Source organism: Orycteropus afer, unplaced genomic scaffold (assembly GCF_000298275.1).
Source record: "Orycteropus afer afer isolate SDZICR_OR568_19922 unplaced genomic scaffold, OryAfe1.0 scaffold00007, whole genome shotgun sequence".
Taxonomy (NCBI): Eukaryota; Metazoa; Chordata; class Mammalia; order Tubulidentata; family Orycteropodidae; genus Orycteropus; species Orycteropus afer.
In genome coordinates, this window is record NW_006921594.1 from 5,647,965 (window position 1) to 5,648,892 (window position 928).

Consider the following 928-nt stretch of genomic DNA (forward strand, 5'->3'; position numbering starts at 1 on the left):
CTGGTTTGAAAAAGTACCCTAGGTGATAGGGGTATGTCTCCCTACAATACCCAGGCAGGCTGCCTTAGCCCTCACTATCACTGTTCGCTGTAGTGAAAGTATCAAGGAAAAAAGTCCATCAACTCTAGATTGAGGGTGTTGCTAATGTCATACAATTTTAGTCTAACGTTTTTCTAGTAATATAGTAAATCATAATGCATTGTTCAAAATGCTTTCAATTTTTCTTAAAATTTCCTCCGGGGGCAACCAAGCCGGGATATCCTGATACATGTCAGCAACTTGAATATTAGTTATATATTGCTACATTATTTCATCTTTAATGTTTCCAGGTAAACAATTAAAACTTTGTCTCTCCTCCCTACCAGGCTAGGTCATTTTTAATTCTGTGCCTAAAACCAATGTCTCTTCTACTAATAAAGAAGCACTTTCAGTGTGAAAAGATCTTTATTTCAAAGTAATAAAAAGCACAGTCCTGCACAGCAGATAAAATTAGTGTTACCACTCTGAGGTTAAGGTTAGTAACCTTTCTGGCATAAACTAATTCATCATGAACTCCCAACAGCCAGATTAAATGGCCTTTAAGAATAGATTTAAAATCTCATGGTATAATTCCTTTTGTCCACCCCAGGGACAAAATTAAAATAGGAAGGCTCTATTTAAAATACGGCAGCTTTTCCAGAGAAACCAGCTCCCGAAAATTGTATCCAGAATTCTTATTTGTCTAAGATCATATTTTATCCCTTGTATATGTATTTATCATTACAATCAATCAACATTTCTAGTAACCACAGTGTAAGAAATTTAACCTTGTGTTAATAGTTTTTCTCATCATGAAATCAAATGAAACACCAGATTTCCTTCTCTCTTCACAAACAGAATGACTAAATATTACAAACACTTTATTCCTATTTACTGATTCTATTTACAG